The sequence below is a fragment of the Cavia porcellus genome, unplaced genomic scaffold (assembly GCF_034190915.1).
Source record: "Cavia porcellus strain 051 isolate PalLab524CR breed Dunkin Hartley unplaced genomic scaffold, mCavPor4.1 scaffold_21, whole genome shotgun sequence".
NCBI lineage: Eukaryota > Metazoa > Chordata > Mammalia > Rodentia > Caviidae > Cavia > Cavia porcellus.
The window spans coordinates 31,206,500-31,228,437 of record NW_026947504.1 but is presented as its reverse complement, the minus strand read 5'-3'; positions in this window follow the sequence as shown (position 1 = coordinate 31,228,437).

Genomic DNA, 21,938 nt, shown 5'->3' with positions numbered 1-21,938 from the left:
GTGAATGATTACACTAAAAATGCCCATACTAACTGGGAAAAGTTGAAATTTATGTATGTCTGCCAAAGAATTTAAAAGCAAAGTGCTTTTTTTGTGTGTGCTAATCTTTTTATCATCTGTTACAACTTTGCAGGTGCCTTCTTTCTGGCGAAACTGTAAACCTTTTACATCTTTTCGCTCCTCTATTTGGCTGATTTTTACTGTAAATTTGGCTAAGTATATCTAGAAGTATCATGATACGGTTTGAACATTGTGCTGTCTTGGAATTTCCTCTGCTAGATCAGTTAGTTTGCTGCCTTTAAATTACACATCATGCAAAGTCTCAGAACACAGACCAAACATACACAAAGTCTTTGCCAGAGTAGAACACCATTCCGCGTAGTCTAATTTCTGACAGAATCTTCATTCCCCCCCGAAGTGAAATTTCATGAGCCTGGCCTTTGGGGTCCCCACTGCTATCAGAATTCTGGTCTTCAGAACCTCCACCAGATCCTCCCATTTAGCTCTGCTTACAGCCTTCTGAATCTCCTCTAGGTAGCGTCTCCAAAACTTTCCACGTTTCTCCTGCAAACCAGTTTCAAAAGCTTCTAAACCAAAGGGATAAGCATAGTCATAGCAGTGATCCACTCCTGGTACTAGTTTCTGTATTGTCATTTTCCTGTTATTGGGGTGAATACCTGGCACCCATAATTTTAAAGAGGAGTGGTTTAGTTGGACTCACAATTTCAGGGTGATCAGTTCGTGTTTGCTGCCTCCATGGCAGAAACAGCATGGTGAAATGACCTGGTGGAGGAAAGTTGCTCACTCTATGGCAGCGAAAATGCAGAGAGCAAAGGAAGGAGTGGGGACAAGATACAGCCTTCCAGATCATTCCAGATCGTTCCCCCCAGGAACCCACTTCCAAGCAGGCCCCAACTCCTGGCAGCATATTCATTCAGCCACTCTCCGTGGATGAGTCCACCGATGAGTACAGCCATGATCTAATCACTTTTCAGAAGCTCTAAGTCTAAACACATGAGACTTTTCAGAAATATTTCAGCCCTAAACTGTAAAAACTGGCTTCCTTTTACTTTCTTTCTGTCCTATTATGCCTGGACTCTTATGCTTCTTCAGCAGCCACATCAGTTTAAATACCTCGTTCTTAAGCCCTATTACAGGACGCAGACTCACAAGGCTGGGTTGTTTTGTGCAGGATCGTGGAACTTAATACATACAAATTCAAGAGCTTCTTGTACAATTTGACTGTAACCTTCTGATGGTCCAGGTTACAGAATCATCAGAAGAGGTAATATCTTTTGGTATTCGTGCCCTGGGCCAGTGAGAATGACCAGACTTTAGCTCACTCCAGCAAATTAAGAAAAACTCTCTGTACCCTTTGTTCTGTGAGCAGCATCTTAGTTATTCTCTGGAACATTTGTTGGCTCCCTTCAGCCAAAACTCTTAATTTGGTTGAAACTTCCTCCATCCCACAAAACTGTCTGTCCAAGAGGAGTGTGTATACTTGCCATATTTGGTATGATATGATTTCTGCTGTCTTAGAGTCAAATGATCCATCCCACCATCCATGTCAATAGGATGAGAGTCTGTGTTGCAAGAAACAAGCTGCAAAGCCACAGGCTATTGTCCTGGTGATACGCAGCAGTGTCACTCTGAGGAAGCAGGCTATTATCTCTGTCTCTAGTTATGAAGCAGTGGGATAAAGGCTTTGCCTGGGGGAGAAGAGACAGTAAAAATAGACAACTTTATACCTCTTGCTAAGGGGAGATTGTATTCAGAGTTTCATGCATGAGGGTGCCATCTAGAACAGTGAAAGCTTGGTGGAAAGCTATTAAGAGGAGTTGCGTGAAAGCAAAAAGCTAAAGGATATACCAGCTAGAAATTTAACAGAAAAGCAGGGACAAAGGCATAAAAAAGTAGTCCTCATATGGTTGGAAGAAACCTCAAAGGGTCATCTCAAAGCCTATCCAGAAAAGAGGCTGGACTGTAATGGAATCCAACCAACCGTGGAAGAGTTGTCAAAGGTAATAGTGGAGCAATTGGCTAATAATTAGCAAGATCTAAGATCTGCATGTAAGAGAAGCGGATCAGCCAGATGCCTAACAGGGGTATTACGGCAAGAGGCAATTAAAAAGAACCCTGCAAAAGCACAGTTATCTGAGGGAGAGAGGGGAGAAAGATTGCCGCGCATCCAAGTTGCAATACAAAAGTAGTACTCATCAACGTAAGAGGAGTATGCTGCATGCAAAGGAGGAAACGGCATCTGTGAAAACGTCCAGCCAATTCACTAAACAGGAATGAGAACAAAAAAGTGATGGTGGAATCTGGGGAGAAGGAGTCAGGATCCAGGGTTAGTGGTATATAAAATATCCAGTGTTCAACAAACTTATATGGACTATAAAAACAAAATTCAAACCTCAAACCAAACTTTTGGAATTAAGCAGGGAAGAGTACTATATAATCCATCCTGCTTGGACCAGTAAAATCTCTATTTTCTGATATAACATGATCTTGAATAGAGAGAGTCCTGAGAAATCCATTAAAACGTCTAACAACTAATAAATAAGGTCAGCATGAATACTATATCAATGTGAAACTCAACTATATTTCATATACTTATAATGATCTGCAATGAAATTAAGAAAATAATCTTTTATAATAGCATAAAAGTTACTCTGGAATTTAGCAAATAACTATGAAACTTATTTCCAAAAAATCACAAAGCAATGTTGAAAGAAATTTTAAAAGACCTATGTGAAATGAAAAAATTGCTGTATTTATGCTTTTTTGGTAGAAATTGATAGGCTGATTTATCAGCCAGTTGTATGTGTCTCCTCTTCTGCTCAATATTGTTAACTGTCGAGCGTAGCAAATCAATTTACAATGAGATAACATCCCATCCTCGTTATAGGGGCTTCTTTCAAAAACAAACAGTGAAACAACCCACACCCCCAACCCAAAATAACAAACGCTGGTGAGGCAGAAGGGGAAAAGAAACCTTTGTGTACCGTTGGTGGAAATTTTAATTATTACAGCCACTATAGAAAGCAGTATGGAGGTTCTTGAAAAAAGAAAAAAAAAACCATTATATGATACAGCAATTCCACTACTGTGTGTATATTCAAGGTAATGAAATCAGGATACAGAAGAGGTACTCGAACCCCATGCCAACTGCAGAGAGGTATCTATATTATTTAAAATATTTGATCTCTCTTTTATATTAATTTTTCTCTAGATACTTCATATGAGAAGACACATGATATTTGATTTTCTGGCTCTTGCGGCGTATTCCACTGAATATGATCCAGTTCCATCCATTTTCCTGCAAATGACATGATTTTGTTCTTCTCCCTGGCTGAATGGGATTCCATTGTGTATATTTATTGTATTTTGTTATCCATCTGTTGATGTGCACTGAGGCTGTTTCCATAGCTTAACTATTGTGAATTGTGTTGTAATAAATATGGGTAAGTGGTTTCCCTATAGTATGCTAATCCTTTAGGTGTTTGAGGTGTAACATCAGGCTATTTGTGTTCCTTCTGTTTTCCTGATGTGGGAATTCAATGCAGTAAGTTTCCCTCTGAGGACTGCTTTCATTGCATCCCACAGGTTCCAGTAAGTTGTATTTGTATTTTCATTTGCTTGTAGATATTGTTTAATTTCTTCTTTAATTCCTCTGTGACTCATTGATTGCTCAGGAGTGTATTATTTAATTTCCATGTGTTTATGGAGTTTTTGAAGTTTCTTTTGTCATTAATTTCTAGTTTCATGGCACTATGATCAGATAATATGCAATATAATTTCAATTCTTTTGCATTTACTTAAGCTTATTCTATGGGCTAGTATATTGTTTTAGAGAATGGCCCATGTGAAGCTGAGAAGAATGTGTATTCTGATGTTGGGTGGAACATTCTGTACATGTCTGTTACATCAATTTGTTCACAAGTTTGATTCAATTCTGTTACTTTGCTGATTTTCTGTCTAGTTGATCTGTCTCTTTGTGTCAATGGCGTGTGTTAAAACTGGTGGTCAATTGAACAGCAGCTGCATTAAATCAGTGTGGTGCTGAGTGTAGATGGCCCACCTGAGGAAACTTGCCAGCATAAATAGAGATGTGGAGAAGAGAAGCTAAGTGTTGTGGGCTTCTTTAAGTGTTGCTGTTTTGAGCTATTGGTTCTCCTTGAGGAGCTTGTCATGATTAGCTTCCCCAGTGTGAGTTTAATCATTGTCGTTGGAGGAGCGTGGAACCTTGTTGCTGAGAGTGACTGTGGTTCACTTTGGAGGAGCTCCAGTCCTTACATTGAGCATCGCTTCCTGGCTCTGGAGGAGAAGATGTGTGTGTTTAATCTCCAAGAGAATCTTGTCATGCTGCCTTTCTGGCATGTACTCAACTGCTCTTATCATCAGAGGAGCTTGGGACCTCCGTGTTGCTGAGGATGGCTGTGGTGCTTTTCAGGACAGCCCTGGTCCTTATTTTGAGTGTGACTTCTTGGCACCAGTGTAAAACCTTCAGCCTCACAGCACAGCTCCTTTACCCAACTGGCATGGACTTTCTAGCTTCCACCACTGACCTCTGAGACTTCCCAGCCCAGATCCATAAAACAGACTGGTGTGAGTCCTCGTGGGCTCTGGACCTCCAGTTGGGTTCATGGAGGCATTTTAATGGGCTCTAGGTTTTCATCTGGATTCATACACGGCATTGCTGTGAGGTACAGGCCCTTGGCTGAATATTTTGTGTCTTAAGTGTTGTGGACAGATTTATCTGTACTTTCTTTGTTTAACTCTGGGTGACCATCATAAAATAATATTATAAATTCTGTGTCTTAATTATAATTGTTTTCCTCACAACCCCTGACTACAACAAGGTGTTAAGGTCTCCTGTTATAATTGTGTTATTGCTTATTAGATTTTTCATTTCTATTAATATTTTTTAGATAGCTGAGTGCTCCCATATTTGGTGCATATATGTTTAGTATTGTTATCTCTTCCTCTTGAAGTTTTCCCCAAACCAATATGTAGGGACCTTCTTTATCTCTTTTGATCATTCTTGGTTTGAAGTTCACATTGTCTGCAAACAGAATAGGTACCCCTGCTTTTTTTTGTTTGTTTGTTTCCTGTGGCAGGAGGTATTTTTCCATCCTTTGACTTTTAGTCTTTGAACTTCCTTTCAGGTTAGATAGGTTTCTTGTATACGGCATATGGTTGGGTGTTGTTTCTTGATGTGTTCTGCTAGTCTTTTAATTGATGAATTGAAGCCATTTACATTAATGGTTAAAACTGACATATATTGGTTTATTTTTGTCATGTTATCTTTCTGCTGTTGGTTTTTTACCTTTCCCCTCAGTTTAATTGTTTGTCTTGCTTTGTGGTTTTTTTCTGTTTGTGTTCTCAAATTCATTATTTTTATGTCTATCTAGAATATCGTTCAATATTCTTTGCAGGATTGATTTTATGGTCATGAAGTTCTTTAGCTATTCTTTGTTGTGGAAGTATCTTTCTTCTCCATCAATTTTGAAAGATAGTTTTGCAGGGTACATCATGTAAGTTGGAAGTTGTTTTCCTTTAGGATTTGAAATGCTTCACTCCATGCTCTTCTTGACTTCATTATTTGTGTTGAGAAGTCTGCTGTGATTTTGATGGGCTTTCATTATAGATAATCTGTGTCATTTCTTTAACAGCTTTAATATTCTGTTCTTACGTTGAATTTCTGGGATGTTGATTATTATATATCTGGGTGTAGACTTATTTTGGTTATGTCTAATTGGAGTTCTGTATGTTTCACTTATCTGTATGTCAGTTTTGTTTCCCATGTTTGGGAAATTTTTGGCTATTACTTCTGTAAATATCATTTGTGATATCATTTGTATTGTCATCTTTTTTGTTAACACCTAACAATCTTATATTGTTTTTCTTTGCATCATCTTACAACTGTTGGATTATTTCCTGATTCCTTGTTATTTTAAAAAGATCTTTCCTTTCTTGTTTACTAGCTGCAGTTTTGTCTTTGAGGTCTGAAAGTTTATCTTCACTTTCACTGAGGTAGTTTTGCCAGCTTTTAGTGGAATTTTTGATTTCCTGGATAACTCTTTGAATCTGTTTCACACATTCTATTTCTTTCTTATATTCATGCAAGGTTTCTATCTTTTTGCAGTGATCCTCAATTTTTTAAACTATGTCTTCTTTAGCTGTGTCCAGCATTTCTTTTATTACATTTATCATTTCTTCTTTTACCTGAGAGATTATTTCTGATCTAAATTGATTTACAGCTTCATGGAATTGTTTCTTTACATCAGTTGCTTCATTTCAGAAGTTTCAGGTGTATGCTTTACACATTCTTCTATGTCTATGTCTTCTAGGCTTGTTTGGGGCACGGTGGAGTTTGAGATTGCATTTTGCTCTTTAGTTTTGTCATTTTCCTGTATTCCCCTGGGGAAGCCAAATGCAAGGTCTCAGTTGCTTCCTGGGTTGAAGATATCTGTCCATACTGCAGGGAGTTTCCCCAGGTGAGGGAGGGTCTTTAGTCAGGCCTTACCAGGTCCATACTGGCACTCTAAGACTCCTCAAATCAGGGAAGTATGCTTGGTGGACCTTCAGCACTCCCCATGTGGCACTCTGAAGCTCCCTGGCTCCTTGAGGTTGCTGCATAGGACACTACCAGGTTCTGAGTGGTGTAGTAAGGCTGTACAGTAGGTGGAGTATGCTGTACATGTCTTCAGCTCATGCCACGTGGTACATCAAAGTTCTCCAGCTGCTTGCAGTCCCTAGGAGGGGTCCTGCCAGGTTTTGAGTGAGGTGCCAAGCTTGCACGGCTAGATGGAGTTCTATGTGCAGGCCTTCAGCTCACACCCCTCAGTGCAGGAGTTTTTTAGGGAACATACTGAAGAGTGGCATAACTAGATTAAATTGAAGCTCTGTTTTTAATGTTTTGAAGAATCTCCATATTGACCATACTAACTTAAATTCTTCAAGTCTATCTGGAAGCCAAGAGCTCTTTCTGTCTTTATGCAAATTGGTACAATTCATGTCTTGCAGTATTACTTTAAATTTGTGATTTTGTAATTCAGTTGAACAATGTAATATAATGAAAGACCACTGAACTTTGTCCCAAAGCTTCTGGTTAATCCATACTCTATTCCTGTTTCAGAAATCTTTTCTGTGATGAGCACTGTCTATATGGGCTCAAGATTTCATTGGTGATAGAAGTGGTTATAAAATAATCCCTAGATTCAAAAAAATTTTGAATATCAAAAACAGAAATTCTTGACAGTTTTTAAAAACAAAAACAATAGGATAAGTAGGGAAATAGAATCAGATTTAGAATTCTTTTGTTAAGACTAAATATTGGAAAAGTCAATTTGCTGTTTATGACCCAGTACAGTTTTGACTCCAGCAGTTATGCCATCTAGGTCTTTGGGGAAAGTATTTGGACTGAGTGGAATTCTTGCTTGGCCACAAGACTGGAACGTTGTTGGTGTTAGCAGGCAGGATCTGGGCATGACAGCTACCAGGAAGCAGGGGCTGTCCCTTCCCATGAGACCTGTTCTTCCTGAGAGCGGGTGGTGCCTGTACATGGAACACCATCCTGAGAACTAGAATCTTAAAAGTGTAAATCTAGTGAGTAAACTGAAATGTGCCATCATAAACTATTAGTATGATGGAAAAGTACATGAACAGGTAACATATGCTTGAAGAATAAATGGCCAATAGATACAAGGGAAAGTATTACATTGTTTGAGTATCTAAAGAATTAGTCATAAATATTCTGTAGCAAGTATTGAGCAGAATGCTAATATTCAGTTTTTTGGGGGTTGTGGACAAAGGAAACTGCTTAAGGGGGGGTCTTACTGTTAAAATTCTTCTGGATGATTAGTTGTCTTTCAGAAGCCTTTTAAAAATATACATTCATGCTTTTGAGCAGTTATCTATTAGGAGTTTTTCTCAAAATAATATTTAGATGACATTAAACAGATGAACTTTGAGAAGGAGGTAGGTATAACTTTTCAGATTGTGTCCAAAGTTAGTAAACAGTTGAAATGTCCGATTAACAAGGCTTTATTAGGTGACTGTGGAGTGGAATCCCAGCAGGTCACTGAAGTGATGAGGCAAAGTTGGTGAAACCCTGCAAAAGATGTCCTTGACAAACGGATGAAAAGACAAATACAGAAAAGGCTTACGGAATAACAGCTTTTATTTAAAATCTAATCTATGAACATCAACTTTTTTATTTTAAAGAGAGTAAAACCAACCAAAACAGAACAAAGCCAATCAAAACAAGCTAGTGAAAGTGACACAAGATTTCAAAACAATAGGAAATCAGCAATGGTACCATAATGTCTCCTGCTGTCTTCAAAATACCTGCAGATACCTTTAGAAATAGTAATAATCAAAACAGAGAAGAATAGAACCAACAAAAACAAAACAGTGAATGCAGTAAAGGACTTCAAAAGACAATAGTAAATCCAAAATGGCTACCACATCATATGTTGTTTTCTTCGACATAGCTGCTCATGACAGCAGATATTATAAAACAAAACAGAACAAAACCCAACTCATTAAAACAATGAGAATGATGCAGCACTTCAAAACAAGACAATAGAAAATCAGCAGTGGCCACCACCCTCAGAGGAGGTCCTCTGTAGTTGCCACACTGCATATGGCCATCATCTGAATAGATGATCAGACACTGGCGCTGCCTCACAGGACAAGGCTGGTGTCTGTCTGTCCCTCAGCAGCCTGCACACAGCGCTGATTCTCGAGGACGGCTTGCTTTTTGGTGACTTCTTGTCCTCTTCCCCTGCCTATGAACACCAACATTTTAAAGAATATTCAAATATTATTCTCCTATTATTTGGTCAGGTGTTTTTTAAATTTGCATTTTAAAAAACATTTATTTTTATTAGTACATGTTTGCCATACATAACGGTCACATTCATCATGGGGAATCTGTACCCGTATATAACCTACCATAATTCCCCTTTTTCTCAATCTCCTTAGTCTTTATTCCCCACCATATTCCTAAAAGCTGTTTCCATCTTTTCTGTCAGTTCTCTCTTCTTAAAATTCCATCTCTCTTCCTTTAAAATCCCTCTTCTTTTCCTTCCCTTTCCCTGTTCCTCTTTCCCATTGTTTTTAACTTTAAAAAGCAAAACAAAAACAGGATAGAAGTGATACAGAAGTTTTTAAAATGTAGGAAATTAACTAGTTAATATGTTGCACATTGTTATCTTAGAAATAATTGTTCAGGTTACAAGATGTAGGCATTAAAAATTATCAAACAATGATAGTACAAACTGTTCTTTTTGATGAGCTAACAGAAATTAGTAGTATAGTTATCTATTTTGTATATAAATATAAATAAGATGCTCCCTTTTTTCTTTTATCTGTTCCTCTATCTCAGCTGTTCTTTCCTTTCGAGCAGTTTCTTTTTCTTTCACTTTCACGCTATCTATTGTACACACCATCTATTGTACATTTAGTGTGGAGATTCCTAAAAGATTAGGATTATAAGTCAGTTCAGTTCAGCCATTCCCCTCCTGGGTATTTTCCCCAGAAGAATGAAAACATCGTGCCATGACAATATATGTGCACCCATGTTTATAGCAGCACAATTTGTAATAGTTAAATCGAACAATCCAAATGCCCATCAACTGCAGAATAAATTTTAAAAATGTGGTGTTTTTATACAGTGAAGTACTACTCAGATATAAAGAAGGATAAACTTAAGGCAATTAAGTGAAATAAATCTGACTCACATGTGTAAATATCGTATTGTCTCTTGAGTGTAAAAAACTGAAAGAATAAATATGGTTGGGTCTTTTATTTTTGGGGGAAGATCTGATATTTTTGAGTTCTGTATCTATTCTAGATGTTTGTACTCTGTATGATGCATGGCTGGGCAATTTTCCCCCATTTGTAGGTTGTCTTTTTATTCTGTTGGTTGCTTCCTTTGCTGCTGTGTGGAAGCTGTTCAATTTGACATGATCCTGTTTGCCGATTCTAATTATTTCTTGTACCATTGAGGTTCTTTTCTGAAAGTCCTTGCCTATGCCAGTGTCTTTGAATGTTCTGTTTGATTTGCCAGTATATTAACTGTTTCTTTTAGCATTTAGATCTTTGATCCACTTTGATTTTAGTTTAGCATATAAGACATGAGTTTATACTTAAGCTTTGTGCATGTGAGATATACAATTCCTGATGTCACTTATTGAAGAGACTACTTTTCCTCCATTCTATGTCTTTTGTCCCTTTGTCAAAGATCAAGTGGGGTTGTTTCTGCTCCCTCTATTCCATCTCCATGTCTGTTTTCCTTTTAGTAAACTGCTATTTGATTCATAGTAGCTTTGTCTGGCACTGTGATGCCTCTCACTTTGCTTTTGTTATATAGGATTGATTTTTGTATTTTGAGTCCCTTCTGTTCTTATATAAATTTTTAGGATTGTTTTCTTCAGATGTGTGAAAAATTCTGTTGATGTTTTGACTGAGATTGCATTAAGTGTGTGTCAGGTTTAGAAGTATGACCACTTGGACTCTATTGCTTTTGCCTATCCAGAAACAGGGGATACCAATCTGATGTTTTCCTCGATTTCCTTTTCCAGAGCAATGTGTGTGATTTTCATTGCAGAGAATCTTCAATTCCATGATTAGGTTAATTCCTAAGTATTTGATTGTACTTGGTGCTATTGTGATTGGTATTGTTTTTCTAATTTCTTTCTCAAGGAATTTGTTATTAGGTTCTAGGAATGGTGTAGACATTTATGTGTTTACTTTGTATCATGCTACGTTTCTATATTTGGTTGTAAGAGACTTTTGGTTGAATTTTTTGGACCCTTGTAAGTACAGGACCACGTCATCTGCAAATAATACTTTAGCTTCATCCTTTGCTGTACACATCCCTTTCATTTCTTTCTCTCTTCTGATTGCTCTGGGCAGTGTCTCAAGGATTATGTTGAATAGGAGAGGTGACAGTGGACATATTTACCTTGCTCCTCATTTTAGAGGCAAAGTTTTCAGTTTTTCCCCTTGCAGTGTGATGCTGGTAGTAGGCTGGTTATAATGGTTTTTATCAAATTGAAATAAAGTCCTTCTTCCTTATTTTTGTTAGTTTTTTAAAAAATAATGAGTGGATGTTGGATTTTGTTAAAAGCTTTTTCTGGATTTACTGAGATTATAATGTGGTTTTTGTCTTTGCTTGTATGATGAATCACATTTACTGATTGTGTATGTTGGACTAGTTTTGCATTCCTGAGATCAAGCCTACTTGGTCATGGTGTATGATCTTTTTGATGATTTGTTGCATTCTGTTTGCCAGTATCTTGCTGAGGATGTTTGCACATACTCTCATTAGTGAGTTGTGCCTGTACTTGTCTTTTTGGTTGGATCTTTGTTTGGTTTTGGGATCAGGGTAATTCTAGCTTCCAAAAATGATTTTGGGAGTACTCCTTCCCTTTTGATTTCATTAAAGATTTTGAGGAGTACTGATGTTATATATTCTCTAAGTTCTTAAAGAAGTTGGCAGTCCTCCAAGTCATGGGCTTTTCCCAGTTGGTAGGTTTTTAAAAATCACTACTTCAGTGCCATTGCTGGTTATTGGATTGTTCAAGGTTTTTACATTTTCTTGGTTCAGTTTTGGTAACTCATGTATATGTATGTATATAGGAATCTCTCCATTTCTTCTGAGTTCTCCAGTGTTTTGGCATATAGGCTTGTGAAACAGTTGCTAATAATTTTCTGGATATTAGTGGTTTCCATTGTGATTTCACTTTTTTCATCTCTAATTGCATTGATTTATGTCTGATTTCTAGTTTCATTGCACTGTGATCTGATGCATGAATAGTTATACTATATTGTTCAGAAGATAATGACAAGAAAAAAACATGAGTACATGCACTCAGAGCAGATGCCTTTGCATTCACTGAAGCAATTAGCTAGTATGTGGTCTATTTTGAAGAATGTAATATGTGTTGCCATAAAGTATGAATATTCTATTGTTGGGTGGAACATTCTGTGGATATCTACCTTTATTTGTTCGAAGGTTTGATTCAACTCTGATATTTCTTTATTAATTTTTATGTTTATTTGATCTCTATTTGTGATAGTTGTGTATTGGACTCTCTTATTATCGTATTAACATGTTTTGATTTTTTATGATTCAAGGATTAATCAAATCATATGCAAAAACATACTGCTAATTACATTAGCAAGTGACCAGTGTAAAACACTCCACAATTCTGCAACTGTCAGTTAAAAATTCCATTCCAGTGATCGAAAGTTCTGACACTGTGTCCTCACTAGTGAGTTAAGTTGTAGTGCAGAACATCATTCGCACTAGCAGAGTTTATAGAACCTCACAGACAGGACAGGAAGCCTATGCCCGTGTGGGTGAGGCTTTGCAAGAAGGTCAAGAAGTGGAAGAGAAAGCATCTGCTGTTGTAAAGATCTAGGTCCTTAGTTCATGGTCCTGTGCCTTAGAACCTTTGTATGCTTTGCTCAAAAATGGAGCCGTTGTCCTCAATGCCATTTTTGTTGCAGATTAATTTTCCCATAAAACTATTTTGAATCAATCAGTGATTTTAAGGTTTTGTTTTAAATGTAGGAGTTCACACTCACATCATATTACAATTTAGTCCTATAATGGCAATCCTCCTTGAAGTCTTACTTTTCAAAAGCCCTCTCCTTGCTCAGGTTAAAAGTTGCCAAAATACCTTCTGAATCAAGCTTTACACTGTTCAAAGACCTTTGTAAGAAGCCTGAAGCTTCTGAAATCAGAAGGCGCAGACACTGGCCAGGTGGCTTTCATAGATTCAGTGAAAGAGAACCGCCTCCTTCATGACACGCTGCTCTGTAAGGTGCCAGTGACTTCTCAGCCCGGGTCCATTCCTGCCTCTGTGCTGAATGTCACGACGGAATAGGTGCAGTAGCTCACTGTGGATCAGTCTTTTCCATTTCATAGTGAGGCTTTTTAAAAAATCAGTTTTCTAGCTTTTTCTGAGACTTTAAACAGAACTCTCATTCCCCTCTTTGCTCTAATCAAGTATTCTGTTCTTCATTGTGGGTGTGCTGGGCGTGAAACACCACAACATCAAAGGGTGAACACTGTATTTTGACACACTATCAAGAGGAGATTAATTTACATTGTACTGTACATAAAATAACTGAATAAAAAGTGTCATGTGTAAAGAATTTTAAGGTTAATTTCTGCTAAATGCAGTTGATGATGAAGAAAGGTTGGTATTAATCAATGTCTTTTTTAAGCTTTTTCTTTTTCCTTCCCTTGACTGCCCTCCCAAAGCTGGCATTTAATTCATCTTTGATTTCATCATTCCTATAGTTGCTAACCTAGTAAATGCTTTTCTAATAGACTCCCTTCTTAATGAGCAGTGTACCTATTTGTACTATAAAATCTTTCTGATAATGCATTAGAAGTTTTTCTATAAATTAGTAAAAGTACATTCCTATTTTCATGTTACTTTACTTTGGAATAACTCATGTTAGTCAAAGATAGTTAAGTGCTTTCCTTAATCGTCTAGTAACTAAGTGTAAAAGTCCTTTGAGGCAGCTTTGCAGTTTTTAAAATATATTAGATGTTCTTAAAATTATGAACTTTCTTAATATCACTGTCTTGCTAGATTGCCAACACTGTCACATGACTAACACTGACTTTGACCCTCTGTACCTCACCCACGTGGACACATGCCACACATACCTGATCTTTTGTGTCTCCTAGAGTTTATGATTTGGGTTCCTGTGATTTGGTGCATATATATCTATAATTATTTTGTCTTCCTGCTGCATAGTTTCATTAAACAATATGCCATATCCTTTTGATCTGCTTTAGCTGAACATTCAGTTAGTCAGAGAATAGGATAGCTATTCCTGCTTGTTTTGGAGTTCCTGTTTCGTGGGCTATTATTTTCTTTCTTTTGATTTTAAACTATGAATTTATTTTGGGGTTAGATGTGTTTCTGTTGGATTTTATTTTTTGATCCATTCTGCTAATCTCTGTCTTCTGATTGGAAAATTGACCCCATTCACATTAAGAGTTATAACTGATTGGCTTTGACCTGTCCCTGTCACTGTATGATTTACCTGTTGCTGTTTTGCTTTTTAAAAAATCTTCTTAGTTGCTATCCATTTCTATGAAACTTTTTGGCATTGTTAGCTTTATTGTTTCTTTCTAGGATGGCCTTGAGAATATTGTGGAGTACTTGATTAGGTGCTTTTTATCATGGAAAATCTTATTTCTCCATCAAATGGTAATTTTGTAGAACATATCAACCTGGATTGGAATTTGTTTTCTTTGAGGGCTTGAAGCATGTTACCCCAAACTCTCCCAATCTTTAACGTCTGTGTTGAGAAATCTGTTATAGTTCTAATGCGTTTTCCTTTTGAAGTGATTCACTGTTTTTTTTTTTTTTCATAACAACTTTCAAAATTCTGTAATGTTGGATTTTTGGCATTTTACTTATATGGCATGCAGGATTTTATTTTGTTTTTGTTTTTTTTTTTTGATCATGGCTCTTTGGGGTTCTATATCCCTCACTTATCTATCTTTATGTTAAATTCTTTTGCTAAGCCTGCAGTATTTTCTGCTGTAACTTCTGTAAATAGGGTTTTTTAATGCCCTTTTTTCTGTTCTGATTTTTCATTAGTTTTCTTACTTTGTATGATCTAGTAGCGATTGGATCCATTTTTCATGTTCTGTTGTTGTTTTTGAGATAAGTTTCATCCACTGATCACTCGCCACAGCCCTGCCATTTCCATTTAATACTCTGTCCCTGCATCGATCACTTCTGATGCCTAGATTTTCAGTCGTGTTTTTAATCTCCTGGATACCTGTTGGGAACATTTTTGTGAATTTATGTACTTTTTTTGCTGGACGTTCATGTTTTGCACCTTTTCTTAAGCTCCACTAGATATTTATCAGTGTCCTCCGGAGACTTGCTGACCACTTGTTTCATTCATTTGGGTCTTTATCTCTTTAGTTATATTGTCTTTGAACCTGCTCAGCAGCTTTTGAGCTGTTTTATTACCTCCATTGATAGCCTTTCAGACATTTTTGCTGTGTAATTTGTGATTTCTTTTCTTAGTACCCTCATAATTGGCTTTGGGGGAACTGCAATCTTTTGGAGATATTTTGTTTTTGCCTGGTCTTTCCAGACAAGGTTTCACTCTGCAGTTCAGGCTGGCCTTGAACTCATTTTGTAGCCCAGGTTGGCCTCAAACTCATAGCAGTCCTCGAGTTTCAACCTCCCGAGTTCTGGGATTATAGGCATGTGCCACCACACCCTTCTGGAGACATTTTATTGCCTTGTTTTTCATGTTTCTGTTTTTCTGTTTGTCTGTTTTTTGTGGCTGGGGTTTGCTGCTTCTTTGGTCCAGTTCTTGGCTCTTCAGAAATGAGCCTCAGTGTTGCTTTTGACCTCAGACAATTCAGATATTGAAATACAGAGAAAACTAGCTAATAGCACCAACTGTGTCACCTTAGAATAGTGGTAAGTTAGTGACAACAATGGTGTCAAATACGAACCGGTTCCTAACAAACTCTAAGAACCATTCACGATCCACCCCTAACCATAGCAAAAAGGACGGAAATTTTAGTATAGATATGTTGACAAGTCAGATAGTGACCCACAGAAAATCAGATCACTAGTTCATGTTTACTAGCTGCAGTACCAAAGCTCAAGCAGATCACTGGATGGAATTTAATGTCCTTCGGATCCACCCCCTCTGAAGATCACACCAACAAACCTGACCTCCTCCACAGTATGTGGGTCCTGTGATCTTCTTTCCCGGAGTTTGAGCTTAAGATCTGCCTCACTCTCATCCTCTCCAAGCCTGTCTGCAAAGAATGTCTCTCACTCTTTCTCGAGATTAACACTTTAGTCCTAGGGCCCCTAAAACTCTACTCCTGGGTGTTGGTCTTGGCTCCAGTAAACTCAGTGTTTTGGTTACCACCTTTGCTGCCCTGTTCTGTAGGCATGCGAGGTGCCAGTGGCAGTGGCAGGGGTGGGGTTGGGCTTCTGTTCTCTTCCACAGGGCCCACAGTGCACCAGTGTCATTGGTGGGTGCAGGATGGGGCCCTTTACCTTACCCAGTGTGTCTGAGGCTGTAGTGTTAGTGGAGGCAAGAGGCACACAGGGCCTGTCTCATCACCTTTGGGGTGCCCTGGGCTTTCAGTGTTGGTGGGGTAAGACGGGGCCTCTTTCCTCTTTCACGGGCCCATGATGTACCTTCGTCGGCAGACTATGTGGTGTGGGTTCTCTCCTCACCCGCAGGGTCCCTGAGGGGCTGGTGTTGCTGGGAGTGTAGGGTCTTTCTCCTCCCCCATGGGGCACTTGAGGCTCTGATACCTGAGTGGGGACAGGAGATCACTTGAAACTGCCTTAAACTTCATCTCTCCCCTCCCATATGACTCCTCAGTGGCAACACTTGAGTTACTGTATTAAAAACTCCAAGACTTAAAGTTCTTTTCATTTTTATGTACATTTTTGTGTCTCAGTCATTGCCCTATTTGAAAAGATGGACAGAAAATAGCCATTTATATGTTTTGTGAAAAGTTGCATTTAAATAATGGCACTTTTAATTTTACTATTGTGATCTTTATTGTAAGCATTGGAAACAATCATTTCCTTAGTGTATAGATTTAGTGCAGGACATGAATCAAATCAACTCCACTGAAATTATCCTATTAATAAGACTTTAATATATTTTAGTCTGTTATGAGAGATTTGCTTTCATGATGTGTGAAGAATTAAACAATTTGTGTCAAGATGTAGCAATATTATTCATTATCATTTTAACCACACAAAACAGTGAAAGTTACTCAGTTTTACAGTATTTCTCATACATTTTAGTTATGAGATCCATCAAGTCTGACATCTTAATTTTCTTCTACTCTTCCACTGCTGCATTTAATTTTATGTAATTATGAGCTGTCAAAGGTCTGTTTCATAACAAATTTTATTTGCTTGAGTGAACTTAATGAAATTCATACACATGAATGAGTTTCACAAATATATTTAAATTCGGCACCTGAAATTATGATTTCTAATATGGCATAATATTTTAAGACATGAAGGTTTTTGAAGAAAGCACCTCCTAGGATCACATCCACCTAGGTTAAAAGATACAGAAGAAGATCGTAGGTGTTATGGTTTGTTTTGAGATGTCCCCCAAGCTCATGTGGTCATAGGCAGGGCTTTTTCAGAGGTGGCTGGTTCTAGAGCATGTGATGCTGGAATTGATTCACGGTGCAACGCTGGTGTCAAGGGCAGTGGGATTAGGAGCATTAGTGCCATCTGCCCTGCGTCATCTGGATAAGATAAAAAGGCAGGAAGATGCTGCGAGGGTCCCTCGTTGCTTTCGCTATGTTCTGCCCACCATGAACTGTTCTTCTCCATGAAGCCAGTGTATCTCAGAGCCAGCTGATTATGGATGAAACCTCTACAAACTGAGCTACATAAACCATTTCCCCTTTAACTTTGGGTGGCAGATGTTTTGTTTCAGCAAGGAGAAAAGTAACTAAGTCAGTATGCTTTGATAACTTTAGTTGCTTTATATGTAAATTATTTCCATTTTTGCATAACCAATGTAGTCCTAATATTTTCAGAAAAGATTCTATACATTTCTCTGGAAATATGTTATGTTGTTAAAAAGAGTTTTTCAGAACCAATATCTTCGTTTTGTCTTTTACATCATCCTATACGGATTATTCTAGTCCATTCATTGTCTTCATAAAGAAATCATTTCAATCAGACATTTTTTTTATATTTGCTTTTTATAAAACAATCTGTGGTAGGATAACATACATTTGTTCTTCTGTGTGTGCATGTGTGCATGCATGCGTGTGTGTGTGTCTGTCTGTCTGTCTGTGTTTGGTCTTATGTTAGGCTAGCCTCAAACTTCTGAGCTGAAGGGATCCTACTCTCTCAGGACTAGGTGTGTGCCACAGCCTGAGGCCTCTGTGGGTTTTAGAACGACTTTGTGGTTTAGGGGTCCTGTGGAAGACATACCTGTAGGAAGCACAACGCTTCTGCTACATGTCTGGCATCTCACATTCTTTCCCCCAGACCTTTTTCCAGATTCCCTTTACTTAATGTTTCAAATTTCTCTCTGTGTCTCTTGTGTAAAATGGATGGATTCTTGCTGAAACATTGGTTCTGCTCTTTTGAGCAGAGGGGAAAGAAGAGTCTGGACCCTAGAATTCACCTTAACAGAGATCAAGCTGCTTTCTATACGGCGCTGCGGGCAACGAAAGACGTAACTGTGTATGGATCAGCTCTCAATATTTATTGTGTATAGCGAAGCTGGATCTGACAAGATCCGCCACCCTCAAGTTTCTTCCTCTTCTGCCCGTTGGGGGCAGAAACACACACTTATATAGGATCTGAGTAACCAATCAATACAAAGCAGAAGTCGCATGCTGATAGGCCACAGTCACCGGTAGCTAGGTAGACACTCATTTTGGCAGGGTTGTTTGCGCGGCAACAGGGACCCGGAAGCAGGAAACGGGCACCATCTTAGGGGAGCGGCTCGAGCAACCCCCAACATCTCCCCCTTTTTTATTTAAATTTGATACACAAATCACATGGGTCTTTTCCCCTCCGCCCGTATACTGTGGCCAGTGCCAAAAGAAAAGGGGAAGGCCCAAGACAGGCCGGGACAAGAGAGAGTGCAGAGGTCTATACCCCGCTGTGCACCATTCTATGCATATCTGTGCGCTAAGACCATGCTTGAGATGGGGTGCTCATTTTTCGCAGGGCCAGGCATTATTGAGCGGAACCTGGATGCATATAGACATGCATTCCTATCACCCCTGTTCAGCTCAACCAGGGTGGATGATACTGCAGTACCCTTGGTCTCGCATCTCATTGCCCCTGTTATTCGTACTCCCCAACACATCCGAGGAGGAAGAGGAGGAGGAGGACCCATGGGTGCAAACAGCCAATTTAAATCTGATGTTCTGCCAGGCGCAACAAATAGGCCGCAGCCGGTCCCCCTGTCGGGCCCTGTTCTGTAAGTTGCATAGCGGCCAGCGCCGTAAGCCTAACTTGTTGTTGAGTCTGCATTAATCGATCAAGCAAACACTTAATGACCACTAAGCCTACTAGTATGGCTACAGCTATGAGGACCCAAGTGGTGAGGTTAGGCCACGAGAACCATGACGTTACATGATCCCACAAGGATTTCAGGACTGTCCCCAGACTATCAAGGTCATAGGTTACTGGCTTTAGGCGGATATTGCCCATGCGATCAATGGCACCGAACACCTCTGCGGAGATGTTTTTAAAAGTAGGAAGGTAGGTGTTTTGGAGCCAGTGTGTCACCTTTTTGGTAGTGCCAGTTAAATTAGTGTGAGCGGGGGTCACGCAGAGGCGGGCAAACAGCCATCTTTGATCGCATAGCTGCGTGGCTACATTCCAAAGGTTGTCAATCTCTTGTCCGATTTCGTCAATCTCCTTTTGGATCTCTAAGATGGTCTGGCTGTTAAGTTCAATGAGGAGCTCTTGTTTCCTCAAGGCGTAGGCGGTCTCATTGGCAAGATTGTTGACTGCTTCCATGGTCAAGGCTATCTGATTCATGGTCCACGCTTGCAACACCGTTTGGCCTATGGCTGGGACAAAAACAGAAGCAGCAACTCCGAGAGCATTAATAAGCCAATCTTTAACACTTCTAGTCTGTCTGGAGGGTAACTGAGAAGCTGAAAACTGTTGGACTACCGGACCCACCCAAGAATTTGTCTCTACTGGTACCCAAAGAAAGCTTGGGCGATATACCAAGACAGCGAAGGACGGGTGTCCATTCCGGCAATTAGATAAACTGCAGAGAGAGTTGGTTTCATTGCAAAGTTGGAAGTTATGTGTGGTGGCAAGGAGAAATAGGAAGGGTGGGTCCACACAAACATAATTATGAAGGGGGGTAGTGCTATTGCTTTCACTATTGCTCATGGATGTACTATGGAGCGTTCCATTAAGGGTGAGAAATGGCCTCAGGTCGAGACAAGCCTTTAACGGGTTGCATATCTGATGTCCTGTAAATACCTGTGGCCCTTGAAATGCTCTATATCACAATGTCCAGTATAATTCATGAAGGAATTATGGTGTAGCTGTGGGCAAGCAATAGCACCAGAAAAGATTTTGCATAATATCACCTCTTAATAAGGCAGGATGATGAGAGGGAACACAAGGGTCCATCCATGGATGTTCCAACGGATGAGGGGACCGATTGCAATCTTTAAGATCTATGGAGGGCCATCTTACCTCCATCTTGAGGCAGTGTGTTACATTACCTTGCTGGCTTACAGAATCAAGACATTCTCTGCGTGTCCAATTGAGGAAGTTAATGAACGGGTGAGAATCATTATATAATGCATAGGACTTGTTGCAGGTGAAGTTAGCATAGGAGAAAACAAGGGTATCTTCTTTCAGCGGAAAGGAAGCATTAAGGGGAAAAGGCTTGGGGAAGTTCGCTTATAGGGGAGCGATATAGAAGAGTCATTAGGCACAAATACCGTGGGAGCACTAGGAGACAGCACAGAAAAAGGGGGTAGAGTAGTGGGATGCCTCCAGAGTCCCCACAGATATGTGGTCGGCTCTGGGTGCGCCATGGCAGGATGGAGCACATACAACAGACAGAGGACAAGATTACTTATCCAGATCCCTGGGTGTTTGTCCTCCCAGCGATGCTTTTCCTCCATCTTTTGATGAGCCATCTTGGATTTCCCGGTATGCTGGCTGAGGGTTCACCGTTTGTACCAACCACTCGGGGATCCACAGGGTTTCGCGGCCTGGTTCCTGTGGGAAGACACATACCGCACCTCGGGTCCAGCTGACTACTGGATCCGGGCCCATCCATTGTCCTGTGAGGACATCCTTCCATCTCACTAGGCCTTTATCAGAAGGAGATGGATTGCAATGCTCCGCGGCAGGAGAATGATTATCATTATTGAGGTTCAAAAAATTTATGGTAAATAGTGCAAGGGATAACCTCCCTCTGGGTGGTAGGCCATGGCCTATTCCCTCCTTTTGTTTTTGTAGAACGTTTTGTTTTGTAGAACGTCTTTGAGTGTTCTATGAGATCTCTCGATTATACCTTGGATTATAAGGTATGCCATGTTTAAGAAGGACTTCCATCTGCTGACAAAATGTTTGAAATGTTTTACTAGTGTAAGCAGGGCCATTATCTGTCTTTAATATAGCTGGTTTGCCCCAAGCAGCCCAAGCTGTGAGACAATGACTAATAACTTGAGTTACCTTTTCTCCAGTCTCCGCTGAGGCAAACATGATCTGTGAACAGGTATCAACTGATGCATGGACATATTTTAAGGTTCCAAAGTCTGGGATGTGGGTGACATCCATCTGCCAAATATGATTGGGGTGCAGGCCTCGTGGGTTGACACCAACTGAGTGTATAGGGTGAGAGATTGCACAGGCTAAACAATGGTGAACGATGTCTCGCGCCTGAGCTCTCGAGATGTTAAAGCGCGCCGCCAAAGTACGAGCATTAACATGGAATTGAGAATGGAAGCGTTGAGCTGACTCAATCGCACTGGGAAAGGCGAAAATCCATGTCAGGCGCGTAGCCATGTCGGCAAGGGCGTTCCCTTCGGAGAGGGGTCCCGGCAATTGAGTGTGTGCCCTAATATGTGATATAAAAACCTTAGAAGTCCTGCTTAATATTAGCCTCTGAATTTTTATAAATAGGGAGGCAACAGTGGAAGACAGTTTAATAGGGCCTGCTCTTTCCAAAATCTGTAGAGCATTGACAACATATTTAGAGTCTGAGATGAGATTGACATCACCGGGAAAACGTTGTAGGACTACATGTATAATTTGAAGCTACACCACCTGAGGCTGTTCCGGCGTAAACTGGACAGCCACCGGTGACTGGAACATCACCACATAGGCGCCCACACCCGATTTGGATCCATCAGTAAATATAAT